Genomic DNA, 17,851 nt, shown 5'->3' with positions numbered 1-17,851 from the left:
TAAATGTAGAGTCTATGAGAGTTTTAAGATCAGTGCTACTGCAGGCAAAAGTAAGCATGCTTTGTCGACTTCCTCTCCCCTCTGTAATTGCACATTTTCATTCTGTCCTATTCTTCTGCTATGGTCCTTGAACTGGTTTTGTTGTTTGATGGCATCAAGTCTATTCTGACTCTAAAGAATAAAGAACTGTTTCATGGAATTTTATGGGCTGTAATATTCAAGGGAAGCAGGACCCAGAATTTTTCCTTCAATTAAGAGTCCAAGGCTTAATCTAAAGCACCACCTGGGCTCCCGAAAAGACTTTCATCAAACCCCCTTTTGTCTCTTCAATCCCCACAGGTTAACTAATATTTTAAAGTAAATGGTCCTCAAATCTAAAATGGTCTCTCTCTGAGGGCACATTATGTAATTTCTAATTACATCCTATTCAACAGGTTGAAATTCAAATTAAGTAACCTTATGATCTCAAAATTATTCTCTTGATATTTTTGTTTGTTATAACATGTTTTTTCCTTTCATCTAGCCATTCAATTAAAAAAGTCAAAATCATCCTAACTTTCATCCTTCTGCCCTACTCTTGCATTTGTTTATTTGTCCAGATCTATTACTTCTAATACAATAGTTTTCATTTTCACTTTTTTCATTTTTCTCATTTGCAGTCATTCTGGATGAAGTTCTAACAACAAGTACGAGATTTTTCCAGGAAGGAGCCTTGTTTATGAAGTGGATAAAAGATCTCATGATGTAGTGGCTGCTAAGGGAATGAGCAGTGGTTTGAATCCGACAAGCACCACGGAAGAAATATGTGCTAGCCGGCCCCTGCGGAGTGATGACATACAGCCTTAGAAATCCTGTGCAGCAGTTTTGGGTTCTTTACTTTTGGAGGGCGGGGTTGCCTTTATGTTGGAAACAACTTGACAGCAATAGAGAAATTGGTCGGTATATCTTCCATTGCTTTTGAAATGAATTGTAAGCATTAAAACTCTTCTGACATGTATTTCAAGTCTACGTTTTGAAGCTTATTATTATTTTTAAACAAACACAGCACCAGTTAAATTTTAAAAGATTTAACTATTTGAAGATTTCTTGTCTTTGCCATTCTCTAACAAAAAAGTCTGAGATTTACTTTTCAAAAACTCAAACCCAATTTTGACATTTCCTCTTACTATTTTAAGAATTCAATGCCAAATTTTTCATGGTACCTCCTCTTGGTGCACCTGAGACCAGTTGGAGTTTATCTCCTCTCTGCCTCAAATGGCGATCTTAATTTCTCTATGTGATTCCAGGAATTTCAGAGAACTTACTAGTGAAAAGTGTTAGGTACCTTCAAGTCAGTTCCAACATACAGTGATCCTATGCACAACAGAATGAAACACTACCTGATCCCGCGCAATGGTTCCTCGCAATGGTTCCTATGCCCAAACCTATTGTGGTAACTACAGTGTTAATCCATCTGGCTGAAGGACTTCTTTTGTGCTGCCTTCTACTTTACCAGAGTCCTTCTGCTGGGAGAACTGGATTCTCCCAAAAACATGTCCAAAGTATATCTGATGAAGTCTTGCCATCTGCCTCTAAGGAGCACTCTGGCCAATATTCTTCTAAGACCGATCGGTTTGTACGTTTAGCAGTCCATGCATGGTCCTTTCAGTATTTTTCACTTGCACCACAATTCAAATACATAGATTCTTCTTCAGTCTTTATTTAAAATTTTCACATGCGTATGAGGCAACTGAAAATATTACAACTTGGGTCACGTGCACATTAGTTCACAAAGTAACCTCCTTGCTTTTGAAGACACTAAAGTCTTGTGCAGCAGATTTACTTAATGCAACCCATGTTTGGAGCTCTCTTGACTGAGGCATCCATGAGCATTGATTGCGGATCCCGGAAGACAAAATCCTGGACAAGTTCATTCTTTGTTCTATCTATTACGATGTTATGTATTGGGCCAGTTGTGAGGATTTGGACTTCTCTACATTGAGTTGTACTACTGACTGAAGGTTGCACTCCTAGCTCAGGCCCTCCTTTCTTTGGGCAAGCCAGGTTGTGTCATCTGCATATCTCAGGTTACTAATAAGCTTCCTCCAATCCTGATGCTGCATTCTTCTTCATACAAACCAGCTTCTCTGATGACTTAAGTTCATACCTTCCCATAATACACTACAAAGTCACTGCCATCGTCATATTATGACCCACAGCAAACCTATATAGTGTCAATAATAATTCACCAAAGAAAATCTGCTTAATAAACATCTAAAAATATCATTTAAGCTTTTGTTCTTAGTCAAACTAGATTATTTCAATTTTAAATTGCCTAGAAAATAGGGTATGTACAGCCAAATTCATATCTGTGCACTAAGTATTTAACATATCCTTATGAATTTTAATTACCCATGATCCTTTGTTATTTGTGGTTATTTAGGAATTACTAAGGTAATGACCTTCTGTCACTTCTTGAGTGGTAGGATTACTACACACACATACACATATATATTAATGTTCTAATTTTCTTGTTTAAATAACAGGAACAAAGATGCCATTCAAAAGTTCTTTTATTAGGTCATTCAAGTTCACTGCAGATGAAGGCCTTAATGTCTTCATTCTACAAAATGCAAGCATCCAGTCATCAGACATGAAATATATTTCTATAAGTCTACAGTTTTAATTAAAGAGTATTGACTGGCTCCGAACTCAAAAAATAAATATATCTATGCTGCAATTTCTATATTTATGATAGTATATAAATTTTTTATAAAAATATATATAGTCAATAAAAATGTATGAAAATATTATATGAAATATTTACATTTAGTTTTTTGGTTTTGCTGTTTTAAAGTTCAATCTAAAACTATTCCTTTGATTCTCAGCATTCTCAGTTTATTGACTGTGAGATGATTTCTTACTTTATTCTTTGTGATTCTTGGTACTTTATCCTTTAAAAATACTCTTATGGTCATGTCACGTACAACGAAAATGTGTTCTAGCACCATTCGCTCTAATGTAAAATTCAAAAAGTTGTGGAAAATGCTTTAGCACTTTCCAAAGACATAAACAAGCATTACATTAGGGCATTTTGCTGATAAGGTTCCTGGGTGGCACAAATAGTTTGAGCTCAACCACCAACCAGAAGGGTTGGCTGTTCAAACACACACAAACGGTACTGCAGAAAAACAGGCCAGGTTATCTGCTTCATATCGATGGTTGTGATTGTTATTAGGTACTGCCAAGTACGCAACCCTGTGTGGAACAGAACAAAATATCTCACACTTGTGGTTTTGTTTGAGCCCTTTCTGCCGTCACTGTCTCAAGCCCTCTCACTGAGGTGCTTCCTCAATTCCATGACCCTCTCCAAAGCACAGTGTCCCCTTCCAGGGACTGCTCTCTCCTGTTAACATGCCCAAAGTGTGTAAACAGCCTCCTCATCCTACCTTTTTAGGAGCATTCTGGCCATATTTCCTCCAAGACTTATTTAATGGTTCTTCTGGTAATACACGGGACTTTCAATATTCTTTGCCAACACCATAATTCAAATGTATCAATTTACCTTTGTTTTTCCTCATTCGTTATCCAACTTTCATATTCACCTGAGGTGACGGAAAACAACCTATGGGTCAGTTTTACTATACAGCCGTGAGTTGGGGTTAATTCCCAGTCAATGATCCTTTTCTTATTAATCTTGCTGAGAAAATGATCCCAGAACAGCAATATTAGAAATATGTTTATTCTGAAGCACTATTGAATTACTAGCCAACACATAGACCTTTATAGTTGGTGATTTATTTTCATCCAGTTACTGTGATCTATATGTCTAATTATGTGACTAAATTGAGTTTTTTAAGTTTGGAAGTTTTATTTGAGAAGAAATCTTCCTTTATTGCAGCTATAACCCTCCTACCACATTGCATGATTTTCATATCATCCAGTCTATTTTCTTCTTGGTGGTAATACAGGTCACTTCCCTTGTGTTTCTTCTTACTCTGCAGAGCTCCGAAAACCCAGGCCCTCTGTGTTCATGCTGAAGCTGCCAATGGCATATTGAGCTTTTGCCTCTTTGTTCCAGCTTGAGGGTGTGGTGGAAGGTACGAATCAATACTGTGTTCTTAGGTCTGCAAAATATCTAAGATTTATGGGAGTTTTGGAATGTGTTCATGACCCTGATTTCTAGATACAGTAATTTACTTGACTGGATAGTGGAAGCAGCATTACTGCAGTGAAGTATAAGTAATATAAATAGACACCATTTAGACATTGCCTCACTTGATCCTTAACCAAAAAGGTAGCAGCATTGTCTAAAAGTAACAAGAAGAATTTAGCACCCCATAAAAGCGGGCTTTCTAACATTCTCATGGGCAGGCGATGATGGAACTCAATTTGGAACCCAACATCAAATTTACGGCCTTGTAACTCTTTCCACCATATTTAGTGCCTACATACATAACTCAGGGATTAAACTGTATAATTAAAACAGAAATAGATGTTCTTAAACTTAATAGAATAGCATTGTCATACTTACCTCTCCTTATCAGTCACCAATCTAGGAAAAGGTCTAACATAATAGTTTGGAGAAGGGAAGATCTAAAGGCTGAAGGAGAGGAGACTATTGTGCTGTGATGAAGCGTTAGCCTTTGGTCTCTGTTCTCTTCAGTATACCTATAGTAAGCTGTTGTACAGCCATTGAGAGTTTACTAACATTACCAGAGAATCAATATATTTCATTAGTCCCTACCCTAAAAAGTAACACACATCTACATAAATGGAATACAGGGTGGCCTGTTTCAAGGGAGTTTATCTGAATTGCCCTGGCCTTAGCAGCAATTATATCTTCCTAACGCATAGGTCAAAGTCAGTTCATACATTCTAAAGCCAAAAAAAAAAACACTTGCAATGTGTTGGCAAAGAATATTGAAAGTCCCGTGTATTACCAGAAGAACCATTAAATAAGTCTTGGAGGAAATATGGCCAGAATGCTCCTAAAAAGGTAGGATGGGGAGGCTGTTTACATACTTTGGACATGTTAACAGGAGAGAGCAGTCCCTGGAAGGGGACATTGTGCTTTGGAGAGGGTCACTGAAGTTGGCAGAACCTGTCATAAAAAGAGAACTATATTGTTCCATAGTTCTGGAAGCTGAGTTTAGATCAGAATTTATGCTTCTTTCTCTCCAAAGTTCTAGAACAAGATCCTTTTATTTCCAAGTTTCTTGTAGCCTGAGTTATTCCTTAGCTCATACTTCCTAACTCTATGCTGAAATGGCCAGCATCCCTTCTCTCTGTCTAGGTATCTCTCCTCTTTTACAGGGTACTGTTCAGATTAGATTAAGAAACACCCTACTACTGTTAAAACCCCATGTTAAATTACTGAATACCTGACCTGCATTCAAAAGTGGCCTCGGACTGCCCGTGTCCTGGTCATCAAGGATGCAGGGAGAGCGATTGCGGACAGCCGTTTCCCGTGTTTGGAGGGTTCGGCGTCCCTGTCCCTGCAAATGCTGGGGCTTTCACACAGTTCTACTTCTCTCCTGCCGACACCTCCCGGCCCTGGGGCATCGGGGGGGCCACTGGGAGCCGAGAGGAATTCTGTGGTGACAGCGGAAGCCTTTCCAGGAGAAAGCTTCTTGGAGCACTGCTCCCTGAGCAGTGGATCATTGAAGCAGACTCCACGGAGACAGAAACATGGACAACGGACGCTCTCCGGGTTATTTGGAGTTGATCTCCGGCACTGGAACAAGCAAGCGTGGAGAGTGGGATTGTTGCCACCGTGCAGCATCACAAGACCCTTACCCCGTCACCTCAGCCCAACATGGGACACCTGTTCGCTCTGCAGGAGAGGGGCGAGAGGAAGGCCTGAGAGCCCAGAATTGGCGCGTCTTCAGTGGCCCTTTCAAAGCAGGGCCTCAGGCCCCTGCCCTGGGAAATGGAGGCTGGGGAGTCCTGCCAGTGGCCAACCGTATCATCTCCCTACTTAGACCTGCGTCACTTTTTTTGTTTGGTATGTGATCAAATGTAAAATAAACGTTACCAGTTTCAAAAGAAAAAAAAAAAATTACTGAATACCTTTTTCTTCAGAGATCTTATTTCCAATTAAAGGTATGTTCACATAGTAAAGATATTCACACCCCTTTTGTAAAGCCACTACTCAATCTATAACAAAAGATAGGATTCATGTTTGGTATCAAATATTACCTACAAATAATTACATTATTATTAGTCCAATAAATATTAATTGACTGTCCTCTGGGCAGCTCAAATGGTCAAGACATAAAGCTTGTGTTTGGGGTTCAAATGCACCCAAGGTGCTCACTCAAATTAAATGCCTGGTATCTACTTCTGAAAGATCATAGGCACTGAAGACTATAGGGCACAATTCTATCCTGAAACAAATGAGATCATTCTGAGTTGAAATTGGTCCAATAGCAGCTGGGTTTTGTTTTGTTTTATGTTGTTTTGTTTTATTTTCTGGGATTGCCCACATAGCAAGTGATATTTTAAGCACGATGAAAAGGGCAAACATGAATATTATCCACATTCTTTCCTCAAGGACATCTAGGGGTAATGGAAACATGAAGACTTGGACACAGTCTTAAAGAGAATTTAAAATATGTTTATAAATTACTGCAGTACACAAAAGACGCTTTGGGTTTCCATAGGAGAGAAACAACTGGTCATTATCAGTTTAAGGAAAGTGCTATTATTAAAGAAATTCAAGTACAATATTTGTTGACTGAGTTCTTGAGTTTGAATATCTTATTCAAAGTACAAATATTTATCAATAAATATGTTCTGCTTGACACAGTGAATATAAAGAGAATTAGACACAGATCCAGTCCACAAGAAGGTAAGGTCTAGGATAGGCAATTAAATAAGGTCTGATAACATACTTTCAGCTTGACAATAGAAGTAAGTAAAGCATATCCTAAGGGCTTAAGAAAGAGAGAGGTCAAATCTTCCTGAGAGAATGGTAGGAACGTTAGGCAAATTTCACAGAGGTGGTGAATTGATTCTTTATGTTCTTAACTACACATTTATTTATGGGGCACAGCAACACAAGTATTCCCTGTGTTTGCCATGCAGAATAGTAAGAGCATGTGACACAAGATAGAAATAATGACATTAAATGTCATGAAAAGTTAGGCAGTCTAGTGGTGCATTTATTTTTCCAGTTAATGCTTTAGCCATGATGATGTGAATCATACCAAAAGCTATATCAAGTGTTTTCTATTCATAGACCATAAAATCCTCATCTACATATACTTTTTCCAAATTAAAATGGAAGGTCATAATTAAAACAGCCAAGAATTTGATCAAATAAAATCTGAGAAAAAGTGACAAGTTCTGCTTATAGTCATATTTTATAGCATATTTTTCTTCTTGAAAACAGTTTTATTTAAATAATCAATATCTACTTATTTATTAAACAGCAGACTTTTGTAGTTGAAGAGCATCAATTTCACAGATTACAAGGATAAACAGAAATTCCATTCCCATTTATTTAATGTTTTTCCTCCCAAAATAGTAAAAGCTTCGCTTTCAAATTTTAACTACATTGAAGCTTGGGGGTTCTAGCAGCAAGCATTATCTCAGAAGCAGAATGCATAATGTATCAAAGAAGAAAAAGTTTCTAAAATGCTTCCATGTATGTAACAAGTACCTACAACTAAGGTAGGCAGATTAACATTAGCTACACAGCAGGTAAGAACTGAGCACCTACTTTAACTATCTGACCAATTTATATAACCAGTGTGCATGTTAAGCCGAACTATCAGTGTAATAGGAAATTTTGAATCACCCACAAGTGAATCAAATGAATATGAACTCCAATTAACTTCAGTCCCCACAAAGTGCTTACAGATATTTTGTAGAGGTATGTAGAGAAATTTTTAAATAATAAAATATAGAATAAATTAGGCATATCATATTGTATCATTGTCTTATATCTGTTTTTCTTTCTCTTTCCATTTCTTCTTATTTAGAACTAATTAAAAATTCACTAAACTCTGCTAGAGCTTTTGGTGACTTGCATATTTTGGTCCATTTATAAATTATTTGGTCACCACTTTCACATAATAAAATGAAAAGTTTTGTTTGATACATAGAACAGTAAAGCACACAAGAAAATTTTTAAAACTACAAAGAAACCTAAATCACAGACTTTTCTTGGTATAACAAATATAACTAAAAAAAAGAGTAAGTACTCAACTGATTATATGTGTCAAAAAATAGCAATGGCTGAAGTAATATTTTGTTATATTTTGAAATTACTAACTCAAAACTCATATGGTGCTAAATAAGAACAGGAAATTTGAAAGAAAAGCGTTTCTCTTATTATAATTGGAATAGTTCAACTTGAAGAGCGATGTCAACCTCTAGAATGAGTTTAAGACACTAGCCTTAATTCAATCAAACCTAAGATTTTGACTATTTAAAAAGTGATGTAAATGTCTTAAATTATGTTCCTATTCAAACACGGAGACCTTTTCTCTCACTTATCCTCTACCTAAGCAGTGCCACGTTTTAGACAAGCTGATCAAATTACTTATCTTACACCTTCTTTTCTTAAATTCATCTGCATAATAGCTCCCTACAAATATTCCAGATACTGTCCACCTCTTCTATCCTCTTCTCCACCCGAGACATCCTCAGGGGCTGTTCATCTCATCCAGCGCAGTCCCTGGTCCTTGAGTCACACACAGCATCTCTTTGTCTCTGAACCTGGGTAGAACACTGTCCTTAGAATATTTTAAGGCTAACCCCAGGGCAAGCAGGAGCACCTCCAGAATATCTTTTTAGGGTGGATTTAGAGTTAGCAATCGAGTTACGTGAGAAAGGGGTTTAGGACGTTGCTCAAGAATTTATAGTAAAATTGTTCCCTTGGCCAGTAAGCTGATTGTGTTTAGAGTTGTAATTAGTGATCAGTAAAAATAGCAACATATCCTAAAGATATTTATTCACATCTCATATAAGACTACAAAAAATAAAAACTTCATTAGTCATGTGAATGAATTTATTTTAAAATTTGTAAGGACTTGGTAGGCAGAAGCTCTCAACAAGCCTGCCCTTGGTGTTTTATGACAGCAATGGCCGCATCTTATTCTCTGATGGCCTCTGTAAAGCTAACCAGCAGCCACACATGTTTAGGAAACAATAAACCCTAGATAACCATTCAATGCCGGAGTGAAGAAATGACTTCTAGACTTGGGTTGGGTGGTACAGTAATATACTCTCTAAGAGCCTCCTCTTTTTCCCCATACACACACACACACACACAATATTTTGCATTTTTAATTGTACATGAGAAATGGTGGAGTAAACGGTACGAGCTGGACTGAGTACATGCTATGTCGGGGCTTTGACCTACTGAGGCACTGTGGAACAAAGGCCTAGCCATATCCTTCCATAAAGAGTACAACAAAGTTAAAAAGACAAACAAAGCCTACGGAGCAAGTGTATGCCCTAACATGGACGAACAATGGTAAAGGTAGGGCAGTGTTTCACTCTGTCGGAGAGAAGGCCTCTCTGAGGCAAAACCAACTCACTACCGCCTAACAGCAGCAAAGAATTGCACCGAATCCTGTAATAAACATAAGGCTGGTGCTTTCATTCGATCTTCTCCAACTTACTTCCTCTGTCCCTTAAAAGAGCTATCTTCTTTTACAAATTCTCCTGTTCATAAATTTCTTGTCATTTGTATTTGTGTTTATTGTCAACTAAAAAACAACAACCAAAACACCTATTGGTGCTGCAGAGGCAAAGAGTTGGGGGGCTACTTAAGAATAAATAGTATAGCATAGAGAATTGATTGAAAGACGTGATGCACTTCTGGAATTTAGTATTAACTGGGTCTTGAGACATTCCCTTCCTCTTTCTCCATCTCCTTCATTACAGAAAAAATACCTAAAAAGATTTCCACAATCTTCTCCAACATCTGAGTTTTATTTTGTTGGAGTTCGATAGAATTTAGAGCAGGAAATACAAAGAATTAAAGTTTCAAAACTTTAAAAGAAAATTCACATGAAAGCTAACTTGGAAAAGGCAAAGAAAGAGAGATGGCTTAAAGAATGCCCATGAGAGAAAATATGGAGAATATGGGATAGACTGGAGTTGAGCAAAAGAAAGTTGGAAATATCAAATGTAACTCCTGTGTCATATGCCAGAGAAGCTTAAAAATGAAAATGCAGAAGTTTTAAGAGACGATGTGGGAAAGATTATCAGTGCATTTTTGAAGATAATGAATTTACTAGCTTTCTCATCCAATGGCACAAGGCAATTGGAACTGTACTAGTCTAGAACTCAGAAGGGCCAGGACATCAGCTTTCGTTTTTGTATCATTTTGAAAACTGAAACCAAAAAAGAATACAAGCCCTCCAATGGAGAAATTCCAGGGGAAAAAGGAGAGAGGGACAAAGCAGTGGTCATAAACCAAGTCCACTCTTCAGACAGCAAGAAGATGAACCAGTAAATGAAGGAGAGATGAAACCTCTTCATCCACAAGTGAGTGAATGTAAATCCAATCCCTATCTCTTTCCACCGTCGGTTTGGGAGCCCTGTAGGTGCTGTCCAGTAATCACTGGGCTGCTAACCATAGTTGGCAGAATAACCACCAGTCCCTCTTTGAGAGTTAGATAAGACTATCTGCTACCGTAAAGATTTATATGCTCAGAAACCCAATAAAAGGTCAATATGAGGTGGAATCAACTCAATGGCAGTGGATTTGGGGGATTGTTTTTTTCATCTTTCTGATAAAGGAGGTTTTACAAAATAAATCTTACATATTTCATTAGGGGTCACTTTTAGACAGAAATATAGTTTCATAAGTCTGTCGTTAAATTTCAGTAACCTAAGCTAAGTATTGCACATCAAGTGATTAAACCATCAGTCAGTGTGATAGGCCTGACTTGACTATATAGGTAGCTGCTTTTGAGTTTATCACCTCTGACTCATGGCTTGTGTAATAGAATGAATTGTGTTGCCTGGTCCAGCATCATCCTAATGATCACTGATGTATTTGAATCCATTGTTACTGCTATCCTACTATCCATCTTAATGAAAATCTCTTTGGGCTTACTAGCCTTCTAGACAACCAAACATGACACCCTCATACCACCAACTGCTCATTCCTCACAACATGAATTCCAAGCAAATGAGTCAAACAATGCTTTGTAGTGATACATAAGCTTTTCACTGGTTAATATGGTTTAGGTAATATTCAGAAGATGATTTCTAGGAGACTTTTCTTACTGGTTTATCTTAGTTTACAATCTCCACTGAAACCTATCTACCATAGATGTCCCTGTTGATTATAGGAAATACCAGTGACATAACTTCCAACATCATAAAAATGTGCAAGCCACCAGAAAATGACAAACTTGGATTGATACTATATATAAGTATGAATAACAAAAATAATTAAATAAATAGTCCACCCCAATTGAGTACATTCACAATAACAGTGAAACTTTGATAAATTTTCTAAGGTTGAACATCTTTATGAAGCAGACTGCCTCATCTTTTCCTGCAGAGAAGCTGGTGGACTTACAATGCAGACCTTTGAGTTAGCAGCCTGTGTTAGTCTGGGTTGACTAGAGAAACAAATCCAGAGACACCCATATGTGTATAAGAAAGATATTAGAAAACATCCCAGCCCAGTCCAGATCAAATCCATAAGTCTAATATTAACCCATATATCTGATACCACTCTGTAAATTCCTCTTCAGACTCAAGCAACACATGTAATGATGCGAAATGCAGGAAGATCTCAGGCCAGTGGGTGGAAAGTCTTGTGGATCCAGTGGTGGTAGACGCATATTCAGCACTGGCATGGGTCTCCATGTGGCTCTTAGCTCTCCAGGGCTCTGGCTCCATTTGTGTAGCTCCATGTGGCTTGTCAACAGAAATGTGAAGCAGAGTGTGTATCTGGCCTCCAGTGAGCTATTTATCTCTGTAGCACCCCAAAATAAGGTCATCAAGCTGCGACCTGATTGATAGGCTAACCTCCACCCCTTCACTCTTAATAGTCTCAAATTGACACCAGATTATGTAACTATCACATTTAACCCATTAAGCCACAAGAGTCACTTGAGTAGTTCAGTATGAGGGTGAAATTTTTAAAACTTGTTTCTAGGGTTCTAGTCATACATACCTGCTGCCCTGGAGTGGATATTGACTTATAGTGACGCTATAGGACAGAGAAGAACAGCTCCATAGAAGACTGACTGGGTGGTGCAGTCTGGGCTGCTAACCCAATGTCATTGGTTTACTCTGCAGGAGAAAGATAAGGTGGTCTCTTTCCAGCTCATACATGGGTTTATTCTGAATAAATGTGTGTACATATGTCAGTGTAATCACCAAACAGTTCCAGACAAATTCTCCCAGTAATACATTCATCATAATTTCTGTAGGGTGCTTTAAAAAAACTGGATATTTTTGCGTCATTGGGGAAAAAATTTTTTTGCAGTAAAAGATATCAGATTTTTAATAAAACTAAAGTGTACTTGAAGTAAAATAAAAAGTGTGTGTTTCAGGGTTGTATCCTCTATCTTTATTCAATCTGTATGCTGAGTTAAAAATCCTAAAATATGGATTATATGAAGAGGACGATGGTATCATGCTTGGAGGAAGATTTATTAATAACCTGCAATATTTAAATGACACACCCTTGCTTGTTGAAAATGAGGAGGCCTTGAAGCACTGGCTGATGGAGGTGAATGACGGCAGCCTTCAGAATGGACTACAACTCAACGTAAAGAAGACCTAAATCCTCACAACTGGACCAATAGGTGACATCCTCATAAACTGAGAAAAGATGGAAGTTGTGAAGATTTTGTCATGTTTGGATCAACCATCAATGCTTCAAGAGAATAATATATTGCAATGGGCAAACATGCCGCACAAGATTGCTTTAAAATGTTGAAAGTAAGGATAGTACTTTGAGGACTAAAGTGCTATTTTCAGTTGTCTCAGATGCATGTGAAAGTTTGGACACTGAATAAGAAAGATCAAAGACTAGATGCATTTTTAACTATGGTGTTGATCAAAATTATTGAAACTCCCATGGGCTGCCCAAAGAACACACAAACTGTCCTGGAAGAAGCAAAAAAGGCAAGACTTCATCTAATGCACTTTGGACTTGTATTCAGAGGAAACCAGTCCCTGGAGAAGGACATTATGCTTGGTAAAGTAGAGGACCTTAAACAAGATGGATGGACATACGGGCCACAGCAAACATTTAGCTGGATGGGGGCCAAAGCTTTGACAAAGATCAGTTAGCTAAACATACTGATCTCTATGAGTCTTTTGAGCAAAATCAAAGCCAATAATCATTATTTATGGAATATATTTATGGAATCATAACCAGGACAAGTGTTAGGCTTACCAATATGATCCAGAAAGCCAGGTCCAATCAATCTGACACTTTGGGCAGGATCTGGTGGGTCAGTTGAAATCAAGGCAATGAGGTCTTCTCAGAGATTTAGGGCAAATGTTTCTTGAGATTCCACAGAGCTAATCTTGAGAAAGCTTCTCGATAGACACAGAATGATCATGGGACTCATTAGAAATGTATTTTCAGAACTTTGAGAACTGCATTGGTGAGAAAAGGCCAAATAAGTAGCTTTGAGATGCTGGGTTTTTGTTTTCCCATCTCAGCAAATTACTTGACAAATCGCATGCTTCCAAAGTAGCAAAGGCTGTCCTATAAAACTCCATTAAGAAACCTTATTCCACGTCTGTAGAGCCCCCAGCAGATTAAGCTTGCATTGAATCCCCTCAGACTATTGACTAGGGAGGTGAAAAGTCTCACCCTCAGACAGGGCGCATTGGAAAGCAGATTACTGCAAATATAGTTAGATAAAAATTTAATGAATTTTGACCCACTTTTAATTTGTTCTTGTTTCTTTTATCTTGTTTTCTTTTGAATTGAGGTTTTTCTGTGTTTTATTTTTTTGTCATTATTGAGGGTTTTGCAGGATTTTCTTTATATGAAACCCAGAATAGGTAATCCATAGAGATAGTAACTCAATTGCTAGTCCCTTCAGGTTATGACAGGAGTGGTTGGGGGCAAATGGGAAGCTTATTAGTATTTTATGGCATGTGAGTTATATGTCAATAAAAGATTTTTGTTAAAGAAACATTAATTCTTTAATCCTATAGCCCTAATCTTAACTCTTCAGATTTATTTTTGTTCCTGAACTCAATAAATATTTCTAAGTACACAATTAGCATCCCTTGAGGATGCTAAAACTGCCCTTTTGAAGTGCTAAAAGTTGGAAAATGTGAAAAGTATTTGGTGAATGGTTGAAGAGATTGAAATCTCACCTTTATAGGTGTTTAGACCCAGATGGTGGATAGGTCTGGAAACACTAGCTTCACATTTTATTTTTCCTTAATAACGGTTTCTATGATTTTAGAGCAATTTTATTTAAAAAAATTACACTTGTTGGTGTTACATATTGCACTTCAATTCAACAAACCTTCATTTTAGTTCAATAAAATATCTGATCTTTAGCACTTTGGCAGGCATGATGCATATAAGATGTTGGGAAACAGGTACAACATTATCAAAGTGGATAAAAGCAAACATAATAAATGTTACAGAAATTCATGGAATCTATTACTTTGGTTATTTCAGAGACTGTAGAAAGCTGTATGTCAGTGGCATTTCGTTGATCCAGGGAAGTTTGGGCATGTGATAAATGATAAAGATGACAGCAGAGCTGGAAAGATCATTTCAGATAAAGGAAAAGTTAGGAAAGATCCAGAGGATGTAGGCTTCACGACTGAACCTTGTATCTTTTTCATCTGACTTAGTCCTTTGCCAATAGAGGTTGTTGCAAATACGTTGTTTTATTCATCAATGGCTACATAACTTAACATAGACTCCTTGGAAAATCACAAGATTCCGTTAGAATGTAGATTACATCAAGAAAAAAAAAAGATTACATCAAGAAGCAGTTCTGATTATTCATGATGCTATTATTTTCTATCTAGAATCACTGCCTTCACACAGTTATAATAAAACTGAATGAGTCAGGATTTAAAAGTTAATTGAATTATTAAAACCTGTGAATGGGAATATATGTCCTGAAAATAAAATTCCTCACATATGATACTATATATACTTTAAATATTATAACAGTGAAATTATGAACACATGCACATTGTCTTTCAAAATTTGGTCCAAATATTTTTTCAGACTCTTTTTTTTTTAATGTGTCTAGTGACTACATTTATCATTAAGTATAGGACTTAGTTCTGCATCTATCAAAAGGAGTAAGAGCAGGAATGATGGTTTAGAAATCACAATCATAGAAAGGAAATAAGTGATGAAGATGAGTATAAATAATTAGATGTTTTTTTAACAACTGGATAATTTTTCCAGATATAGTCAATAATTACTACCATTTGTGATCAATTTCTTAAAATGAAGGTTGAAAAAGAAATGTCCAACACATCTGTCTAGAAAGGAATAAAAATAAATAGAGGAAGCTAGACCTGACAGGCAGAGTTTGGACTTGAAAAATGGTAGTAGCGAAAAGAATAATATATGAGAAGTCTGGAGTATTTGAGAGTCAGAACAAAATAAATCATTGTTAAAAAAAAGAGTCATTTCTAGAGAGAAGTTGGGAATATGGAACAGGTACAGAGGAGTTTCATTCTAAAGAAATTCAATTTCAGACAAAAGGATTTTGGTCAATATGGAATACATTAGAAAGGTTTAGAAATATGACCTTAAAATTTTTGCTCTGAAAGCAATGTGATAAATTTGAATAGGTACTGAAACCATTTAGATGTAGTTGATGGCAATATTTTCTAATGAAAATGGTAAGGGTCTGACTAGACTACACATTAAGAAAAAAAATTAAATGAAGAAGAAAAAATGCAAGTTTTACACTGCAACAACACATGGTATTAGAAGAGGATGCAAAGGCAGGGAAGATGATTCTAAGATTTCCAACCTAAGAATATGAAAATTAGGAAATTCGGAAGATTTGTTTTTATGGTAAGATGAGATCGATTTTCAAACATGTTTTGAGTAGGCTAGAAGAACATTCTTGGGAGAAAGATGGAGCCTTCTACTCTTGGAAAGCAGACAGTCTAGGGAACCTACAGGGCGGATCTGGCTTGTCCTATAGGGTCACTATGAGTCTCCACTGACTCAATGGCAGTGAATTACGTTTTCTGAGAAGAACACTCAGATACATACTTCTGTCGCAGTTGAGGAAACGAGTTTGAAGCCTGGGAAGCATGCAGGGTTTGGGGTTGGTTGTCGTAGGGGCCCTCAAGTCCATTCAAGCTCTCAGCGACCCTGTACACCACAGCAGTACATACTGCCCAGGCCTGTGCCATCCTCTCAGTTGTCGTTTGGCGTGAGCCCATTGTGGCAACCTCTGTGTCAGTCCTTCTCATCTAGGGTCCTCCTCTTTTTGTCAGCTCTCTGCGTTCTCAAGTATGCTGTCCTTCCCAGGGATCGATCTCTTCTGATATCATGCCCAAACCATAGGAGACAAAATCTCATCACCCTTGCTTCTAAAGAGCATTTCAAGACAAATTTGTATCTTCCTTGGGAAATCCACTGTATTTTCAATATTCCTCGACAGCACCGTAATTCAAGGTCATTAATTCTTCTTCATTCTTGCTTATTCAGTTCAGGGCCAGAGGTGCCGTTTTAGAACTCATGTTAACATAGGGACGAGAACAGTAAGTATAAACATAAAAAATAAAACAAACTCACTGCCATCAAGTTGATTCCAACTTAGATGATGTAGGTAGAAGGGGTTAAAGACAGAGCTTCAAGAGTGAAACAAAGGTTTAGGAAAGCACAAGTAAAACCAGGAGTAGATATAAAAACATCATGCTCAAAGTTTGAGAAATGGAAACATATAGAGTGCAATTGAGGTTCATCCAACGAAGACAGATTAACATGACCCCAAAAATGGTAGTGTGACAGTTTGAAGAACAAAACAGCCAAACTGTGCACGTTTTCTCAGAGACAAATAATATTGTAAAATATATGTTAATGCTGTGGTTAACAAGTGAAAGTGGTGGGAAACAGGCTTTAGAAAAGATTTTATAATGAATTAAAACTGGTTAATTATTTTTTATTTAATAACTGTATGGTTATCCACCAAGGGTGATCTAAAATTCCTTGTTATGACGTTTATTACCAAAGTCTTTGAAACCCCAGAAAATAGTTGGGTGGGATGACGCAAAAGAGATGTGCAGAAAATTGGTTAGTGTTTCCATTCCATAGAGTATTAAGTGAGCCATCTGAGAAGCAAAAAAGGGCAAATCCCATGGCCACTAAGGAAAAGCCAAGAAGGAAGTGCCTGAGATTCCAGCACAGAAAGGAAGAAGAGGAGCAGCTCCAGGACTATGAGATATGCTGGTGGAGCAGCAGGCTTTCGGGCCCACTGAAAAGTAACGCTCAGCTCTTCAGGCAGAAGGGCAGGTTGTTGAGTGGTGTGCTCTTTGGGTATTCTCTACAGTAACAGGACTTGAAGCTGTCAAGGAAGCATGGATACACAATCAATGCTCGTGAAAGAAATTGTTCAGAAACCAACTGATGTATAGTTTGGGGCAAATCTGATGCCTAAGACCTCTTTAAAGTGTTGCAGAGAAATGATGTCACTTTGAGAAATAGGTGCACCTGACCCAAGCCATGGTATTTTCAATCACCTGATATGCATGCGTGAAAGTTAGACTATGAATAAGAAAGAACAAAGAATTGGTGCATTTGGTTATAATGTTGGTGAAGAATACTGAAAGGACCATGGACTGCCAGAACAAAAGCAAGTCTGACTTGGAAGGAGAGAATAATTGCTAGAAGCTAGGATGTTGAGATGTGATCTCATGTACTTTG

The 17,851-nt window shown here is 37.4% G+C and overlaps 1 non-coding gene across 1 annotated transcript; it reads left to right on the top strand.

The window, feature by feature from the left end:
• The first annotated feature begins 5,366 nt into the window (after positions 1 to 5,366).
• On the top strand, positions 5,367 to 5,502 carry LOC115873851. The gene has a single exon (XR_004048631.1). It is a non-coding gene; the product is annotated as a small nucleolar RNA SNORA71 (small nucleolar RNA).
• The last annotated feature ends 12,349 nt before the right edge of the window (positions 5,503 to 17,851 follow it).

This window comes from Echinops telfairi, unplaced genomic scaffold, assembly GCF_000313985.2.
Source record: "Echinops telfairi isolate 266 unplaced genomic scaffold, ASM31398v2 ScPeMD7_7469;HRSCAF=8507_1, whole genome shotgun sequence".
In the NCBI taxonomy this organism is placed as follows: Eukaryota; Metazoa; Chordata; class Mammalia; order Afrosoricida; family Tenrecidae; genus Echinops; species Echinops telfairi.
The sequence above is the reverse complement of the archived record's forward strand: the minus strand, read 5'-3'. Positions and strand labels throughout refer to the sequence as shown.